This window comes from Heptranchias perlo, unplaced genomic scaffold (genome assembly GCF_035084215.1).
Source record: "Heptranchias perlo isolate sHepPer1 unplaced genomic scaffold, sHepPer1.hap1 HAP1_SCAFFOLD_47, whole genome shotgun sequence".
NCBI classification, from domain to species: Eukaryota; Metazoa; Chordata; class Chondrichthyes; order Hexanchiformes; family Hexanchidae; genus Heptranchias; species Heptranchias perlo.
The window spans coordinates 6626055-6647334 of record NW_027139484.1 but is presented as its reverse complement, the minus strand read 5'-3'; the positions used below and the strand labels follow the sequence as shown (position 1 = coordinate 6647334).

The window sequence follows — 21280 nt, the reverse complement described above, 5'->3', positions numbered from 1 at the left end:
TTCACTTTTTTGACCAATCTGCCATGTGGGAATTATTCCAAAGCCTTTCTAAAATCCATGTAGACTACATCAATTGCGCTACCCTCATCGATCATTCTTGTCACCTCCTCGAAAAATTCAATCAGGTTAGTTCGACACAAACTCCCCTTAACAAATCCATGCTGACTGTCCTTGATTCGTCCGTGCCTTTCGAAGTGAGAGTTTATCCTGTCCTTCAGAACTGATTCCAATAATTTGAAATGGAGTCTTTCGCATGCTTGCTGCAATAACAGATAAGGCGGTTAAGAGTACTCAAGCCCGGCAAGATCAATCGGCAGAGCATGAGACTCTTAATCTCAGGGTCGTGGGTTCGAGCCCCACGTTGGGCGAGTATCATTTTAAACTTTTATGATGCGTTCACTGGCCAACGGTCCAGAATTGATGCAGAATGAAGCATTCAATTTATAGTCAGGGTGGCCGAGCGGTCTAAGGCGCTGCGTTCAGGGCGCAGTCTCTTCTGGAGGCGTGAGTTCGAATCCCACTTCTGACATTGGTTATTTTCACCAAGACATGAAAATATTTTATTTGTGGATTGGGCTGCAGCTGATTTTTCGACCAAGTTGATTTGCTCCTCACACAAAAGTAACTGGCTTTGTTGTGGAAATGTGACTTGAGAAGTTTCAAACGATGAAATGTTTGACATATTAATGACCTGGACAAAGAAATAGAACAGCAGTGGGGAACATTTAAAACGGTGATCAATAGAGTCCAGGAGAAATATATCCCACGAAAAAGCAAGAATAAACTAGCCAGACATGACACTCCAGGGATGAATAAAGAAGCAAGGGTAAAATTGAAACTAAAGAAAAAGGCCCACACTGGACAATAAAGGAGAGAGGGGAATGTGAAAAGACTGGGAAAGAAGTCGAAAGAACTATTAGAAAGGCAAAAAGGAATATCAAAAAAAGCAAAGTCTTCCAGACACTTCAACAGACACAGAAAATTTGGGATAGGAATAGGGCCACTCAGGGATACACACGACAAACTCACAGGCAATGACAGCGAAATGGCAGAAATATTAAATAATCACTTTGCTTCAGTGTTTACCAGGGAGACTAGTATTGTGGGCATGACAGTAGAAGAAGAGATCAAAAAATATGTAAAGACATTTAAGATCGAAAGGGGGGAGATAATTGATAAACTAATCAAACTTAGAGAGGAAATTTCCTGTTTGGAGCCTAACCAGAGTTTCAAACCGCTCAGCCACGCTAATTTCCGTATTACTGTTCAGGAGCTCATTTAACAGGGACACGATTACTGTCCTCCATTTAGGGAGACTCAGTGAAAGGCGGAAATTGATCTATTAATAGAATCATAGAATAAGACAGCGTCATTCGGATGCCATTCGGCCCATCGTGCCTGTGCCAGCTCTCTGAAAGAACTGTCCAATTAGTCCCACTCGCCTGCTGTTTCCCCATAACCCTGAAAATGTTTCCATCCAAGCGTTTATCCAATTCCCTTTTGAAAACTGTGAGTTAAGAAAAACAATATTGAAAGGGGTGCTGGGGCCTCTGCAGCGTCGATGTAGAGTGTGTGATGATTGAAGTTATCAAGATGGTTGCTTTACACATGGTATGTTGTGCAATCATCCTGAAATATCTTCAATATCCAATACAAATTGAATTGCAAACCTGGCGGACAAACACAGGAAAACAAGTCACGACTGAACGCAAATCATCTGGGACCCGTTTTTAGCCTCACGGCACTTTAAATAAAGTGAAATAACTTTGCATTGAAAAGATTTGGAACTTGCATCTATGCCTTTATCTGTTCCAGTTCTTAAAGTTGCTGGCGTCTGATGATGCACACGCCTCTGCTCCCTCTATTGAACAAGAAAGGAGGTGTTTGACGTTGACGGGACCTGTTGGTTATGAGCTCATCCTTTACATTGAGTGGGTTCGCGTCTTTTAAACGGCGTCAGCTTTAGCCCAGCGGTGAACTTCGCAGCAAACAAGTTCATCACCGTCTCACCGTGGGCGCTGACTGACATGTTTATTGTTATTTCTTTCAGACCGAAATAAATAGGAACCGTGATTTTAAATTTGCACTAAGTGATTTTTAGGTAGTCTCCTTTAAGTGTTTCAAAGGCGACCCCTAATTTATGATAGTCCGGCCATTTCACCAGCCGTGTTGAAGACAAAAAATGTCTCTGCCGTTTCGCGTCTTTTTTCGAAAGGCAAAAAATATATTTCCCGTGACCTCTTAAGGATGGACAAGTACAGTTCAGAAAGCAGAAGCAAGTTCACCGAGCTTAAATCGTCTGACCACGTTAATGGCGATATATACAGATATATATATATATATACAAGTAGTTGCTGTCTGTTTCTGTGGTTGTCTTTTTTCCGTGTGTGTCCATCTGCAGGTCGATTTTGAATCAATACCAGTATTCGTGTCAGTTTGTTGCATGAAATTAATGAGGGTATCAGGCGCTCCCCTCCCTGCCGCTGGGTCGGTACTGAGTCAGGATTTCGACCAAACATCTGTTTTGTTTTGTGTGAAAAAGCAATTAAAACCTTCATTCGGGAATTATCCAGTCTCATGTGAGCGGTGAAAGAAACAGTGACCCCGATGTGATGTGAACACGCAGCCTTTTGATCTGGAGTCAGACCTTTGCGCCACGTACTCTGAAGACAGGATCCTGGATGTTATCATATATGTCAATGTTTCTCAAACACCGTTTCATATATTGGTTGAATCGATCGGGCTTATCAAATCTCCGCCAGATCCCACCGGGAATGAGACAGTATTAGAATCACCCTTCACCCCCAATATCACGCTGGCATTCATCGATTGCTCTCAGCGGACTGCATGAACAGGGCTGGGAGATATGGACTTTGTTCACATTATTCAGCAATGTGAATCGTTAAATATTTAATCATTTTTAATGGGGACAAGTTTTCAAAATGTTTCCGCCCGGTTTCGAACCGGGGACTTTTCGCGTGTTAGGCGAATGTGATAACCACTACACTACGGAAACCTAATGCCTCGACTCCCGTGTTAGAGACATAACCCCTCAGCCAAACAATTTCCGTATTACTGTCCAGGAGCTCATTTCACAGGGATACATTTACTGCGCTGTATTCAGGAAGGCTGCAGAGAAGGACAGGTGGCGATGGTCAGGCAGGGAATCCCAGAGCATCGCGCCGACACAAACATTTCACTGTTTTTTTTTGCATCTGCCTGATATCCGACCGCAGTTTAAATTATGGCGAATCAGGCATGCTCAGATGACATTGTTCACAGAGTGTTTTCTTGCAACCAAATCACACATTAGAAAACTTGAAATGAGATTAAGAGATCGGAGCCATTTAAAGTGCTCCCACTTACTGCAGATCGGGAATTAAAACCTGGCACCAGCTTCATGGCTATCAGAATGAGGCGATAAATCCTAAAGTGGGAAAAAATGTGCAATTTTCGTCCCTGGGTGGCCGACCGTTGCGCCACAAGGTCTGCTAGGGGCATAGATTTTTTTATGTACGTGTACGTATTATATACTTAAATATATATGTTTGATGCAGTGTTCCCTAGTCGTTGGGAATAGTTCATTGCACAAAAATAATTCAAGTATGTGAGACACTTAATGTTTTTTTTAATCGCCATTAATACGTTCTGTTGCACACTGAAGGAAATGCTAACTTGTTTGCCAAGTGACAATTAAAACATTTATAAATCTTTGTGCTTTGCATGTCATGAACGTTTCTCCCTTCCCATTTTACATATTGTATTTTGGGAGTCTGCTTAAAAATGTTTAATGCTTATTATACCAGGAATCTGGTGCAGCCGCTGTTAAATTTAAAAAGGTTTGTAGCCCCTTTCACGCTTGAAGAAACTCGACCGTGGAGGTTTATGGGGAGCAAGTCCCAACAAAATGCTTCCCTCCGAGGTCAAATCGGGGACTTTCTGCGTGTAACTGGTGAACATGATAACCACTACACTACGGAAACGACAAACGTTTCGGTCTCAGGGCTGAAGGAAGTGTCTCGGGAAAACATGAGCTGCTAACTCTCTTTACACTGACTCTTTTCACGAACATATCATCGATCGAAACTATACAAGTCACAGGGAAAAAATGTCGAAGTCATTAAACTCCCGAATTAGCCTCAAATGAGGAGAGAACTTTCGTTATGGGCTTAGTCTAAGATAGACATTTGGTTTCCAAACGGTTAGACATTTTTAGAATTCAGAATGTGTTGTTTTATTGGTGTTAAAGCAATTCTAAATCGGGCATAAACCCAAGATGTTGTTCAAATTCTAATGTCAATTTTTCTTGTGTATTAATAATAACTGATTGTTTTCTTTATGAAGTCGTGGTCTGTGCCTGAAGTTTCTTGAGGAAAAAGAGACCATTAAGTTAATTATAAAACTAAACCTCGTGGAGATAAAACGTCATTGCCCCAAATTAAAGTGTAAAATCACTTTGTACCTTTCTGCTCCTCCATCTGTACCATGTGTAACTTTCCCAGTGAGCTGCTGGATTCTGTGATAAATCACAATGTACTCTTACCCCTTTTGCTGTGTTACTGTGTGACAGGGTCCCGCAGTACTCTTCTGCTCTGTTACAGTTATAAATACTGTTATTGTTTCAGATTAAATAATAATGGAGAAATAAACACCATCCCAGATCAGAACTACAGTCACATTGAGTCCAATTTTACTCTGATTTATTTAATAGAAGCTAGAATTGCATTCTCTACACAAAATGGCTAATTTGACCTTTCGTCCGATTGTCTGGTCTCTCCTTCGCCGTGAACATTACGTCAAAAAAAAACGTTAATCCTTTTTTTTCAGCAGAAGTTCACGTTTTGGTGTTTAATTCCTTCACTGCACCGCTGTCTTTGTGTTAAACATCAACTACTGCCAATCTCACTCAGTTTGTATCTTTAACTATAATGCAACTGTAATTTAACAGGAACAGCAAATAAACCCTCTCCGTCTCTCTCATCATAACAAGCTCCACCTTGGCCCTCAGTAAGATGGCTGCCTTCCTGGTGGTCATTTTGCTTCAGGATCAGGTCGGCCATTTTGTTTAAGTTTCATGGAGGCCATTTTGTTTGACATTGCCCCCTTTCCCGCCCGTAATTTGTTTGCCTTGCTCCTCAGTAAGTTGGCTGCCTTGCCCCTCAGTAAGATGGCCGCCTTGCACCTCAGTAAGATGTCCAGTTTGTCCCTCAGTAAGATTGTTGCCATACTGGCTGCCATTCTTTTTCAGGTTCATGACGTTGAAGTTGTTTTGTGCATAGTTTCATATTTTCATAGTAGGTACGGCACAAGAGAAGGCCATTCTGCCCACTGAACCTGTGCTAGCTCTTTGAAAGGGCTATCCAATTAGTCCCTTTATTAATCCACACTTGTCCAAGTGGCTATTAATTTTGCCCCGGATTATTTGTTTCTAAAAGCTTCCCCACCACCGAGGTTAAACTGACTGGCCTGTAGTTGATTCTTTTATCCTGACACCTTTTTTGAACAAGGGTGTAACATTTGCAGTTCTCCAGTCGACTGGCACCACCTCCGTATCATCTAAGGATGATTGGAAGTTTATGGCCATTAACTCAGCAACTTCCATCCTTACTTCCCTCAGCAACCAAGGATGCATCCCATCTGGACCGGGTGACTTATCTACTTTAAGCACAGCCAGCCGTTTTAGTACCTCCTCTTTATCATTTTTTAGCCCATCCAGTATCTCAACTACCTCCCATTTTACTGTGACTTTGGCAGCATCTTCTTCCTTGTTAAAGACAGATGCAAAAGTGCTCATTTAGTGCGTCAGCCATGCCATCTGCCGCCATGCGTAAACCTACTTTTTGTTCTCTAATCGGCCACATCCTCTTCTTACTACCCGTTTACTATTATCTGCCTGTAGAAAACTTTTGGATTCCCCTTTTGTGTTAGCCGCCAGTCTACTCTCATATTCTCTTTGCCCCTCTTACTTCATTTTTCACTTCTCCTCTGAGGTTTCTATATTTACCCTGGTTCTCACTTGTATTATCTGTCATAAGCCCACTTTCTCTACTTCATCTTACTCTCTATCTCTTTCGTCATCCAGGGAACGCTGCCTTTTGTTGCCCTACGTTTCCCCCTCGTGGGAATGTACCTAGACTGTACCCGTACCATCTCCTCTTTAAAGGCCACCCATTCCTCGAATACAATTTGCCTGCCAATCTTTGATTCCAATTTATCCGTTTCTCAACCCACTGAAATTGTCACTCTTGCAATGAAGTATTTTTACTGTAGATTGCTCCTTTCCTTGTCCATCACGAATCGAAACCTCATGATATTATAATTGCTGTTCCCTAAATTATCCCCCCTGATACTTGCTCCACTTGACCCACCTCATTCCCCAGAACAGCAGAACGGGAAACCTCAGTAATCAGGAATGCTGCTGAGAAGAGGAAAATCACTGCTCACTGAGTTTCTATGCTGATGGAGCAGATGCAGGACGTCCCGTCCAGCTGGACCATCGCCCCCATCTGTCCCAGGTGAAGAAGTTCCCGAGGAGGAACCACTTTGACCACAAAGACCTCAGACAGTGGTCAGCACGGAACGTTCCGGGGATCCGGCAGGGAAAGGAGAGGCAGGCTCCGAACGGGCAGTTCCTCGACCAGATAGTCGATGCCATTTGGCAGAACATCCATCGCTGGAACTGATGAACAGCCACCAGGTTGTAGCCTGGATGGTAGTGAGAAAGGCCTTCCAGTGCAGTCCTTCCAACACTGATAGAATCTCAGCACCACCGTGAGCTGCCCTCGAGGCTGCGGCGGGCAGGAGGCCGTCGTCCGTCTCCTGATGGACTTACCCTTCAATCAGAATGTTTGGAGAGAGAATCGTTGGTATCGGTCCCGTTCATCCCCAACACCGCGGTAACACAGGACGTTGTGATCTACGGACTGTTCCCCAGGACACACACCGAGACAGATATCAACTGCTGCTGGAAGACCACCAACTCGGTGAAGTAGGCCCTTTGGCCTGTCTGAAACCTCTTGACCTTTCAGCTTTGGGAGCAGCCCACGACCGAGTGTTGCCAACTGGCACATTCCGAAGTCCAGGAGTACGTGCTGCGTGACGCACTGAAGTGAAGTGCGGCCTACGCAAAAGCTCTATGGGGAAAGGGAACCGGGTAAGGCCATCCCACGTGATATTGGTCACCATATATTATAAAATATGTACTTTGTTTGAATTGCGATATTGGGATCATACTATGCACGTTCTGCTTTATGTTGTTTTGAATTGCATTGATTTGAAATTGCAATATTTATTTTGAACTCTGTGGATTATTAAATTTTATGAAACAAAATATATTTTGTAATTAAAAAAAACGTGTACATGAACCATCTAGAAAGCAAACTTGCAAACTTCTGGCCTTGAGTCAAACACGTTACCCATTGCTCCACTGGCTCAGGGTGTGGAGAGAAAGTAACAGCTCACATTTCCACAGCGCTGCGGTATGAGCAGGTTACCGAATCAGTCTCGGTCATGGCCACGCGACTCCACGAGTCCGGGAGTGTCAAAAGACGCATGGTGAACAATCACCAAAGAGAAAATCCTTTACTGCTTCCCTTCGATCGCTCATCTGGTGGAGCGGAAGATGCTGAATTGATCTAGAACACAAAGCAAATTCATCCTTCGATCAGTGTTTGAATTCCGGCTTGAAGGAGAGAGTGCTCTTTTGGAGCAATTAGCTCAAGGCCGCTCTTTTAACTTTCCAGCCGACAGCTCAACATGTTGACAACTCTTATCCTTTCTCAAAACTTAAAGCTTTCTGTGTCTGCCGGAACGGCTGTTTCACTCGAACATTTCACTCTGTTCACCAGCAGGGAGCGCCTTTGAGCAGCAACTTTTTAAAAATTTCAAAGTATACTTCATTTCATAAAATTTAAGGGTACATACAGTTCAGTGTAAAAGTCGCAATTTCAGTTCAAAACAATACAAAATAGATCGCACACACTATGATCATGCTATTTCAAAAGAAAACACACGACATATCTAATTTCAAATTCTGTGCAATACAAGGTGGGGTGGACTCAGTAAATATCTTATATTACATTCTGTACAATAAAAGGTGGGGTGGACTCAGTACATATCTTATATTACATTCTGTATAATACAAGGTGGGGTGGACACAGCACATATCTTATATTACATTCTGTACAATACAAGGTGGGTGGACTCAGTCCATATCTTATATTACATTCTGTACAATACAAGGTGGGGTGGACTCAGTACATTTCTTATATTACATTCTATACATTACAAGGTGGGGTGGACTCAGTACATATCTTATATTACATTCTGCACAATACAAGGTGGGGTGGACTCAGTACATATCTTATATTACATTCTGTATAATACAAGGTGGGGTGGACTCAGTACATATCTTATATTACATTCTGTATAATACAAGGTGGGGTGGACTCAGTACATTTCTTATATTACATTCTATACATTACAAGGTGGGGTGGACTCAGTACATATCTTATATTACATTCTGCACAATACAAGGTGGGGTGGACTCAGTACATATCTTATATTACATTCTGTATAATACAAGGTGGGGTGGACTCAGTACATTTCTTATATTACATTCTATACATTACAAGGTGGGGTGGACTCAGTACATATCTTGTATTACATTCTGTACAATACAAAGTGGGGTGGACACAGCACATATCTTATATTACATTCTGTACAATACACAGTGGGGTGGACACAGCACATAACTTATATTACATTCTGTACAATACAAGGTGGGGTGGACTCAGTCCATATCTTATATTACATTCTGTACAATACAAGCTGGGGTGGACTCAGTACATATCTTATATTACATTCTGTATAATACAAGGTGGGGTGGACTCAGTACATTTCTTATATTACATTCTATACATTACAAGGTGGGGTGGACTCAGTACATATCTTATATTACATTCTGCACAATACAAGGTGGGGTGGACTCAGTACATATCTTATATTACATTCTGTATAATACAAGGTGGGGTGGACTCAGTACATTTCTTATATTACATTCTATACATTACAAGGTGGGGTGGACTCAGTACATATCTTGTATTACATTCTGTACAATACAAAGTGGGGTGGACACAGCACATATCTTATATTACATTCTGTACAATACACAGTGGGGTGGACACAGCACATAACTTATATTACACTCTATACAATACAAGGTGGGTGGACTCAGTCCATATCTTATATTACATTCTGTACAATACAAGGTGGGGTGGACTCAGTACATATCTTATATTACATTCTGTACAATACAAGGTGGGGTGGACTCAGTACATATCTTATATTACATTCTGTACAATACAAGGTGGGGTGGACACAGCACATAACTTATATTACATTCTGTACAATACAAGGTGGGGTGGACTCAGTACATATCTTATATGACATTCTGTACAATACAAGGTGGGGTGGACTCAGTACATATCTTATATTACATTCTGTACAATACAAAGTGGGGTGGACACAGCACATATCTTATATTACATTCTGTACAATACAAGGTGGGGTGGACTCAGTACATATCTTATATTACATTCTGTACAATACAAAGTGGGGTGGACACAGCACATATCTTATATTACATTCTGTACAATACAAGGTGGGGTGGACTCAGTACATATCTTATATTACATTCTGTACAATACAAGGTGGGGTGGACTCAGTACATATCTTATATTACATTCTGTATAATACAAGGTGGGGTGGACTCAGTACATATCTTATATTACATTCTGTACAATACAAAGTGGGTTGGACTCAGTACATATCTTATTTTACAATCTGTACAATACAAGGTGGGTGGACTCAGTACATATCTTATTTTACAATCTGTACAATACAAGGTGGGGTGGACTCAGTACATATCTTATATTACATTCTGTACAATACAAGGTGGGGTGGACTCAGTACATATCTTATATTACATTCTGTACAATACAAGGTTGGGTGGACTCAGCACATATCTTGTATGACATTCTGTACAATACAAGGTGGGGTGGACTCAGTCCATATCTTATATTACATTCTGTACAATACAAAGTGGGGTGGACTCAGTACATATCTTATATTACATTCTGTACAATACAAAGTGGGGTGGACTCAGTCCATATCTTATATTACATTCTGTACAATACAAGGTGGGGTGGACTCAGTACATATCTTATATTACATTCTGTACAATACAAGGTTGGGTGGACTCAGTACATATCTTGTATTACATTCTGTACAATACAAGGTGGGGTGGACTCAGTACATAACTTATATTACATTCTGTACAATATAAGGTGGGGTGGACGCAGTCCATATCTTATATTACATTCTGTACAATACAAGGTGGGGTGGACTCAGTCCATATCTTATATTACATTCTGTACAATACAAGGTGGGGTGGACTCAGTCCATATCTTATATTACATTCTGTACAATACAAAGTGGGGTGGACTCAGCACATATCTTATATTACATTCTGTACAATACAAAGTGGGGTGGACTCAGTCCATATCTTATATTACATTCTGTACAATACAAGGTGGGGTGGACTCAGTTCATATCTTATATTACATTCTGTACAATACAAGGTTGGGTGGACTCAGTACATATCTTGTATTACATTCTGCACAATACAAGGTGGGGTGGACTCAGTACATAACTTATATTACATTCTGTACAATACAAGGTGGGGTGGACTCAGTACATATCTTATATTACATTCTGTACAATACAAGGTGGGGTGGACTCAGTCCATATCTTATATTACATTCTGTACAATACAAGGTGGGGTGGACTCAGTCCATATCTTATATTACATTCTGTACAATACAAAGTGGGGTGGACTCAGTACATATCTTATATTACATTCTGTACAATACAAAGTGGGGTGGACTCAGTCCATATCTTATATTACATTCTGTACAATACAAGGTGGGGTGGACTCATTACATATCTTTTATTACATTCTATACAATACAAGGTGGGGTGGACTCAGTACATATCTTGTATTACATTCTGTACAATACAAAGTGGGGTGGACACAGCACATATCTTATATTACATTCTGTACAATACACAGTGGGGTGGACACAGCACATAACTTATATTACATTCTGTGCAATACAAGGTGGGTGGACTCAGTCCATATCTTATATTACATTCTGTACAATACAAGGTGGGGTGGACTCAGTACATATCTTATATTACATTCTGTACAAAACAAAGTGGGGTGGACACAGCAAATAACTTATATTACATTCTGTACAATACAAGGTGGGGTGGACTCACTATATATCTTATATTACATTCTGTACAATACAAGGTGGGGTGGACTCAGTACATATCTTATATGACATTCTGTACAATACAAAGTGGGGTGGACACAGCACATATCTTATATTACATTCTGTACAATACAAGGTGGGGTGGACTCAGTACATATCTTATATTACATTCATTACAATACAAAGTGGGTTGGACACAACACATATCTTATATTACATTCTGTACAATACAAGGTGGGGTGGACTCAGTACATATCTTATATTACATTCTGTACAATACAAGGTGGGGTGGACTCAGTACATAACTTATATTACATTCTGTACAATACAAAGTGGGGTGGACACAGCACATATCTTATATTACATTCTGTACAATACAAGGTGGGGTGGACTCAGTACATATCTTATATTACATTCTGTACAATACAAGGTGGGGTGGACTCAGTACATATCTTATATTACATTCTGTACAATACAAGGTTGGGTGGACTCAGTACATATCTTGTATTACATTCTGTACAATACAAGGTGGGGTGGATTCAGTACATAACTTATATTACATTCTGTACAATAAAAGGTGGGTGTACTCAGTACATAACTTATATTACATTCTGTACAATACAAGGTGGGGTGGACTCAGTACATATCTTATATTACATTCTGTACAATACAAGGTGGGGTGGATTCAGTACATAACTTATATTACATTCTGTACAATACAAGGTGGGTGTACTCAGTACATAACTTATATTACATTCTGTACAATACAAGGTGGGGTGGACTCAGTACATATCTTATATTACATTCTGTACAATACAAGGTGGGGTGGACTCAGTACATAACTTATATTACATTCTGTACAATACAAGGTGGGGTGGACTCAGTACATATCTTATATTACATTCTGTACAATACAAGGTGGGGTGGACTCAGTACATATCTTATATTACATTCTGTACAATACAAGGTTGGGTGGACTCAGTACATATCTTGTATTACATTCTGTACAATACAAGGTGGGGTGGACACAGTACATAACTTATATTACATTCTGTACAATACAAGGTGGGGTGGACTCAGTACATGACTTATATTACATTCTGTAAAATACAAGGTGGGGTGGACTCAGTCCATATCTTATATTACATTCTGTACAATACAAAGTGGGGTGGACTCAGTACATATCTTATATTACATTCTGTACAATACAAAGTGGGTTGGACTCAGTCCATATCTTATATTACATTCTGTACAATACAAGGTGGGGTGGACTCAGTACATATCTTATATTACATTCTGTACAATACAAGGTTGGGTGGACTCAGTCCATATCTTGTATTACATTCTGTACAATACAAGGTGGGGTGGACTCAGTCCATATCTTATATTACATTCTGTACAATGCACAGTGGGTTGGACTCAGTACATATCTTATATTACATTCTGTACAATACAAGGTGGTGTGGACTCAGTACATAACTTATATTACATTCTGTACAATACAAGGTGGGGTGGACTCAGTACATAACTTATATTACATTCTGTACAATACAAGGTGGGGTGGACTCAGTACATAACTTATATTACATTCTGTACAATACAAGGTGGGTGGACTCAGTCCATATCTTATATTACATTCTGTACAATACAAGGTGGGGTGGACACAGCACATAACTTATATTACATTCTGTACAATACAAGGTGGGTGGACTCAGTCCATATCTTATATTACATTCTGTACAATACAAGGTGGGGTGGACACAGCACATATCTTATATTACATTCTGTACAATACAAGGTGGGGTGGACTCAGTACATATCTTATATTACATTCTGTACAATACAAGGTGGGGTGGACACAGCACATATCTTATATTACATTCTGTACAATACAAAGTGGGGTGGACTCAGTCCATATCTTATATTACATTCTGTACAATACAAGGTGGGGTGGACTCAGTACATATCTTGTATTACATTCTGTACAATACAAGGTGGGGTGGACTCAGTACATAACTTATATTACATTCTGTACAATACAAGGTGGGGTGGACTCAGTCCATATCTTATATTACATTCTGTACAATGCACAGTGGGTTGGACTCATTACATATCTTATATTACATTCTGTACAATACAAGGTGGTGTGGACTCAGTACATAACTTATATTACATTCTGTACAATACAAGGTGGGGTGGACTCAGTACATAACTTATATTACATTCTGTACAATACAAGGTGGGGTGGACTCAGTCCATATCTTATATTACATTCTGTACAATACAAGGTGGGGTGGACTCAGTCCATATCTTATATTACATTCTGTACAATACAAAGTGGGGTGGACTCAGTACATATCTTATATTACATTCTGTACAATACAAAGTGGGGTGGACTCAGTCCATATCTTATATTACATTCTGTACAATACAAGGTGGGGTGGACTCAGTACATAACTTATATTACATTCTGTACAATACAAGGTGGGGTGGACTCAGTACATAACTTATATTACATTCTGTACAATACAAGGTGGGTGGACTCAGTCCATATCTTATATTACATTCTGTACAATACAAGGTGGGGTGGACACAGCACATAACTTATATTACATTCTGTACAATACAAGGTGGGTGGACTCAGTCCATATCTTATATTACATTCTGTACAATACAAGGTGGGGTGGACACAGCACATATCTTATATTACATTCTGTACAATACAAGGTGGGGTGGACTCAGTACATATCTTATATTACATTCTGTACAATACAAGGTGGGGTGGACACAGCACATATCTTATATTACATTCTGTACAATACAAGGTGGGGTGGACTCAGTACATATCTTATATTACATTCTGTACAATACAAGGTGGGGTGGACACAGCACATATCTTATATTACATTCTGTACAATACAAGGTGGGGTGGACTCAGTACATATCTTGTATTACATTCTGTACAATACAAGGTGGGGTGGACTCAGTACATAACTTATATTACATTCTGTACAATACAAGGTGGGGTGGACTCAGTACATAACTTATATTACATTCTGTACAATACAAGGTGGGGTGGACTCAGTCCATATCTTATATTACATTCTGTACAATACAAGGTGGGGTGGACTCAGTCCATATCTTATATTACATTCTGTACAATACAAAGTGGGGTGGACTCAGTTCATATCTTATATTACATTCTATACAATACAAAGTGGGGTGGACTCAGTCCATATCTTATATTACATTCTGTACAATACAAGGTGGGGTGGACTCAGTACATAACTTATATTACATTCTGTACAATACAAGGTGGGGTGGACTCAGTACATAACTTATATTACATTCTGTACAATACAAGGTGGGTGGACTCAGTCCATATCTTATATTACATTCTGTACAATACAAGGTGGGGTGGACACAGCACATAACTTATATTACATTCTGTACAATACAAGGTGGGTGGACTCAGTCCATATCTTATGTTACATTCTGTACAATACAAGGTGGGGTGGACTCAGTACATAACTTATATTACATTCTGTACAATACAAGGTTGGTGGACACAGTCCATATCTTATATTACATTCTGTACAATACAAGGTGGGGTGGACACAGCACATAACTTATATTACATTCTGTACAATACAAGGTGGGTGGACTCAGTCCATATCTTATATTACATTCTGTACAATACAAGCTGGGGTGGACACAGCACATATCTTATATTACATTCTGTACAATACAAGGTGGGGTGGATTCAGTACATAACTTATATTACATTCTGTACAATACAAGGTGGGTGTACTCAGTACATAACTTATATTACATTCTGTACAATACAAGGTGGGGTGGACTCAGTACATATCTTATATTACATTCTGTACAATACAAGGTGGGGTGGACTCAGTACATATCTTATATTACATTCTGTACAATACAAGGTGGGGTGGACTCAGGACATAACTTATATTACATTCTGTACAATACAAGGTGGGGTGGACTCAGTACATATCTTATATTACATTCTGTACAATACAAGGTGGGGTGGACTCAGTACATATCTTATATTACATTCTGTACAATACAAGGTTGGGTGGACTCAGTACATATCTTGTATTACATTCTGTACAATACAAGGTGGGGTGGACTCAGTACATAACTTATATTACATTCTGTACAATACAAGGTGGGGTGGACTCAGTACATAACTTATATTACATTCTGTACAATACAAGGTGGGGTGGACTCAGTCCATATCTTATATTACATTCTGTACAATACAAAGTGGGGTGGACTCAGTACATATCTTATATTACATTCTGTACAATACAAAGTGGGTTGGACTCAGTCCATATCTTATATTACATTCTGTACAATACAAGGTGGGGTGGACTCAGTACATATCTTATATTACATTCTGTACAATACAAGGTTGGGTGGACTCAGTCCATATCTTGTATTACATTCTGTACAATACAAGGTGGGGTGGACTCAGTCCATATCTTATATTACATTCTGTACAATGCACAGTGGGTTGGACTCAGTACATATCTTATATTACATTCTGTACAATACAAGGTGGTGTGGACTCAGTACATAACTTATATTACATTCTGTACAATACAAGGTGGGGTGGACTCAGTACATAACTTATATTACATTCTGTACAATACAAGGTGGGGTGGACTCAGTACATAACTTATATTACATTCTGTACAATACAAGGTGGGTGGACTCAGTCCATATCTTATATTACATTCTGTACAATACAAGGTGGGGTGGACACAGCACATAACTTATATTACATTCTGTACAATACAAGGTGGGTGGACTCAGTCCATATCTTATATTACATTCTGTACAATACAAGGTGGGGTGGACACAGCACATATCTTATATTACATTCTGTACAATACAAGGTGGGGTGGACTCAGTACATATCTTATATTACATTCTGTACAATACAAGGTGGGGTGGACACAGCACATATCTTATATTACATTCTGTACAATACAAAGTGGGGTGGACTCAGTCCATATCTTATATTACATTCTGTACAATACAAGGTGGGGTGGACTCAGAACATATCTTATATTACATTCTGTACAATACAAGGTTGGGTGGACTCAGTACATATCTTGTATTACATTCTGTACAATACAAGGTGGGGTGGACTCAGTACATAACTTATATTACATTCTGTACAATACAAGGTGGGGTGGACTCAATCCATATCTTATATTACATTCTGTACAATGCACAGTGGGGTGGACTCAGTACATATCTTATATTACATTCTGTACAATACAAAGTGGGGTGGACTCAGTCCATATCTTATATTACATTCTGTACAATACAAGGTGGGGTGGACTCAGTACATAACTTATATTACATTCTGTACAATACAAGGTGGGGTGGACTCAGTACATAACTTATATTACATTCTGTACAATACAAGGTGGGTGGACTCAGTCCATATCTTATATTACATGCTGTACAATACAAGGTGGGGTGGACACAGCACATATCTTATATTACATTCTGTACAATACAAGGTGGGGTGGACTCAGTACATATCTTATATTACATTCTGTACAATACAAGGTGGGGTGGACACAGCACATATCTTATATTACATTCTGTACAATACAAGGTGGGGTGGACTCAGTCCATATCTTATATTACATTCTGTACAATACAAGGTGGGGTGGACTCAGTACATATCTTGTATTACATTCTGTACAATACAAGGTGGGGTGGACTCAGTACATAACTTATATTACATTCTGTACAATACAAGGTGGGGTGGACTCAGTACATAACTTATATTACATTCTGTACAATACAAGGTGGGGTGGACTCAGTCCATATCTTATATTTCATTCTGTACAATACAAGGTGGGGTGGACTCAGTCCATATCTTATATTACATTCTGTACAATACAAAGTGGGGTGGACTCAGTACATATCTTATATTACATTCTGTACAATACAAAGTGGGGTGGACTCAGTACATATCTTATATTACATTCTGTACAATACAAGGTGGGGTGGACTCAGTACATAACTTATATTACATTCTGTACAATACAAGGTGGTGTGGACTCAGTCCATATCTTATATTACATTCTGTACAATACAAGGTGGGGTGGACTCAGTCCATATCTTATATTACATTCTGTACAATACAAAGTGGGGTGGACTCAGTTCATATCTTATATTACATTCTATACAATACAAAGTGGGGTGGACTCAGTCCATATCTTATATTACATTCTGTACAATACAAGGTGGGGTGGACTCAGTACATAACTTATATTACATTCTGTACAATACAAGGTGGGGTGGACTCAGTACATAACTTATATTACATTCTGTACAATACAAGGTGGGTGGACTCAGTCCATATCTTATATTACATTCTGTACAATACAAGGTGGGGTGGACACAGCACATATCTTATATTACATTCTGTACAATACAAGGTGGGGTGGACTCAGTACATATCTTATATTACATTCTGTACAATACAAGGTGGGGTGGACACAGCACATATCTTATATTACATTCTGTACAATACAAGGTGGGGTGGACTCAGTACATATCTTATATTTCATTCTGTACAATACAAGGTGGGGTGGACACAGCACATATCTTATATTACATTCTGTACAATACAAGGTGGGGTGGACTCCGTACATATCTTGTATTACATTCTGTACAATACAAGGTGGGGTGGACTCAGCACATAACTTATATTACATTCTGTACAATACAAGGTGGGGTGGACTCAGTACATAACTTATATTACATTCTGTACAATACAAGGTGGGGTGGACTCAGTCCATATCTTATATTACATTCTGTACAATACAAAGTGGGGTGGACTCAGTTCATATCTTATATTACATTCTATACAATACAAAGTGGGGTGGACTCAGTCCATATCTTATATTACATTCTGTACAATACAAGGTGGGGTGGACTCAGTACATAACTTATATTACATTCTGTACAATACAAGGTGGGGTGGACTCAGTACATAACTTATATTACATTCTGTACAATACAAGGTGGGGTGGACTCAATCCATATCTTATATTACATTCTGTACAATGCACAGTGGGTTGGACTCAGTACATATCTTATATTACATTCTGTACAATACAAGGTGGTGTGGACTCACTACATAACTTATATTACATTCTGTACAATACAAGGTGGGGTGGACTCAGTACATAACTTATATTACATTCTGTACAATACAAGGTGGGGTGGACTCAGTCCATATCTTATATTACATTCTGTACAATACAAGTTGGGGTGGACTCAGTCCATATCTTATATTACATTCTGTACAATACAAAGTGGGGTGGACTCAGTACATATCTTATATTACATTCTGTACAATACAAAGTGGGGTGGACTCAGTCCATATCTTATATTACATTCTGTACAATACAAGGTGGGGTGGACTCAGTACATAACTTATATTACATTCTGTACAATACAAGGTGGGGTGGACTCAGTACATAACTTATATTACATTCTGTACAATACAAGGTGGGTGGACTCAGTCCATATCTTATATTACATGCTGTACAATACAAGGTGGGGTGGACACAGCACATATCTTATATTACATTCTGTACAATACAAGGTGGGGTGGACTCAGTACATATCTTATATTACATTCTGTACAATACAAGGTGGGGTGGACACAGCACATATCTTATATTACATTCTGTACAATACAAGGTGGGGTGGACTCAGTACATATCTTATATTACATTCTGTACAATACAAGGTGGGGTGGACTCAGTACATATCTTGTATTACATTCTGTACAATACAAGGTGGGGTGGACTCAGTACATAACTTATATTACATTCTGTACAATACAAGGTGGGGTGGACTCAGTACATAACTTATATTACATTCTGTACAATACAAGGTGGGGTGGACTCAGTCCATATCTTATATTTCATTCTGTACAATACAAGGTGGGGTGGACTCAGTCCATATCTTATATTACATTCTGTACAATACAAAGTGGGGTGGACTCAGTACATATCTTATATTACATTCTGTACAATACAAAGTGGGGTGGACTCAGTACATATCTTATATTACATTCTGTACAATACAAGGTGGGGTGGACTCAGTACATAACTTATATTACATTCTGTACAATACAAGGTGGTGTGGACTCAGTCCATATCTTATATTACATTCTGTACAATACAAGGTGGGGTGGACTCAGTCCATATCTTATATTACATTCTGTACAATACAAAGTGGGGTGGACACAGCACATATCTTATCTTACATTCTGTACAATACAAGGTGGGGTGGACTCCGTACATATCTTGTATTACATTCTGTACAATACAAGGTGGGGTGGACTCAGCACATAACTTATATTACATTCTGTACAATACAAGGTGGGGTGGACTCAGTACATAACTTATATTACATTCTGTACAATACAAGGTGGGGTGGACTCAGTCCATATCTTATATTACATTCTGTACAATACAAAGTGGGGTGGACTCAGTTCATATCTAATATTACATTCTATACAATACAAAGTGGGGTGGACTCAGTCCATATCTTAAATTACATTCTGTACAATACAAGGTGGGGTGGACTCAGTACATAACTTATATTACATTCTGTACAATACAAGGTGGGGTGGACTCAGTACATAACTTATATTGCATTCTGTACAATACAAGGTGGGTGGACTCAGTCCATATCTTATATTACATTCTGTACAATACAAGGTGGGGTGGACACAGCACATAACTTATATTACATTCTGTACAATACAAGGTTGGGTGGACTCAGTACATATCTTATATTACATTCTGTACAATACAAGATTGGGTGGACTCAGTACATATCTTGTATTACATTCTGTACAATACAAGGTGGGGTGGACTCAGTACATAACTTATATTACATTCTGTACAATACAAGGTGGGGTGGACTCAGTCCATATCTTATATTACATTCTGTACAATACAAGGTGGGGTGGACTCAGTACATATCTTATATTACATTCTGTACAATACAAGGTTGGGTGGACTCAGTCCATATCTTATATTACATTCTGTACAATACAAGGTGGGGTGGACTCAGTACATATCTTATATTACATTCTGTACAATACAAGGTTGGGTGGACTCAGTACATATCTTGTATTACATTCTGTACAATACAAGGTGGGGTGGACTCAGTACATAACTTATATTACATTCTGTACAATACAAGGTGGGGTGGACTCAGTCCATATCTTATATTACATTCTGTACAATGCACAGTGGGTTGGACTCAGTACATATCTTATATTACATTCTGTACAATACAAGGTGGGGTGGACTCAGTACATAACTTATATTACATTCTGTACAATACAAGGTGGGGTGGACTCAGTCCATATGTTATATTACATTCTGTACAATACAAGGTGGGGTGGACTCAGTCCATATCTTATATTACATTCTGTACAATACAAAGTGGGGTGGACTCAGTACATATCTTATATTACATTCTATACAATACAAAGTGGGGTGGACTCAGTCCATATCTTATATTACATTCTGTGCAATACAAGGTGGGGTGGACTCAGTACATAACTTATATTACATTCTGTACAATACAAGGTGGGGTGGACTCAGTACATAACTTATATTACATTCTGTACAATACAAGGTGGGTGGACTCAGTCCATATCTTATATTACATTCTGTACAATACAAGGTGGGGTGGACACAGCACATAACTTATATTACATTCTGTACAATACAAGGTGGGTGGACTCAGTCCATATCTTATATTACATTCTGTACAATACAAGGTGGGGTGGACACAGCACATATCTTATATTACATTCTGTACAATACAAGGTGGGGTGGACTCAGTACATATCTTGT

General features: G+C 39.3%; 3 non-coding genes across 3 annotated transcripts; 2 read left to right on the top strand and 1 right to left on the bottom strand.

The window, feature by feature from the left end:
- Positions 1 to 295: 295 nt before the first annotated feature.
- Positions 296 to 368, top strand: trnak-cuu (transfer RNA lysine (anticodon CUU)). The gene has a single exon. It is a non-coding gene; the product is annotated as a tRNA-Lys (tRNA).
- Positions 369 to 446: 78 nt separating this feature from the next.
- trnal-cag (transfer RNA leucine (anticodon CAG)) lies at positions 447 to 529 on the top strand. Its single transcript has one exon. It is a non-coding gene; the product is annotated as a tRNA-Leu (tRNA).
- Positions 530 to 2943: 2414 nt separating this feature from the next.
- trnav-aac (transfer RNA valine (anticodon AAC)) lies at positions 2944 to 3016 on the bottom strand. Its single transcript has one exon. It is a non-coding gene; the product is annotated as a tRNA-Val (tRNA).
- Between the last annotated feature and the right edge of the window lie 18264 nt (positions 3017 to 21280).